Below are 318 nucleotides of genomic sequence, written 5' to 3' on the forward strand. Positions count from 1 at the left end.
GTGTATTCACTTCGTTATAGAGCTTTTAAAGATACGGTTCTAATGCAATACTTTTTGTATTTCTGTGTTGTTATACCTACTCTGTAATAGTTTTGACATTACTTTTGACCTCGAGAAACTCATCAAAGTTTGAGAGCAGGTCGCCGTGTTGTTTTTTGAGTCATTAATAAATTGATACTCTGAAATTACAAACAATTATTTTTTATTGTACGGTCTAGTATAAATTTCAAATTAAATCTCAATAACCAACTTTTATATTTTGTGCACTAATTGTAAGAATAACATATTGCAGTTATTTTCTAGAAAACTGTAATATAC

This window comes from Cyphomyrmex costatus, unplaced genomic scaffold (assembly GCF_001594065.2).
Source record: "Cyphomyrmex costatus isolate MS0001 unplaced genomic scaffold, Ccosl1.0 scaffold482, whole genome shotgun sequence".
Classification (NCBI taxonomy): Eukaryota; Metazoa; Arthropoda; class Insecta; order Hymenoptera; family Formicidae; genus Cyphomyrmex; species Cyphomyrmex costatus.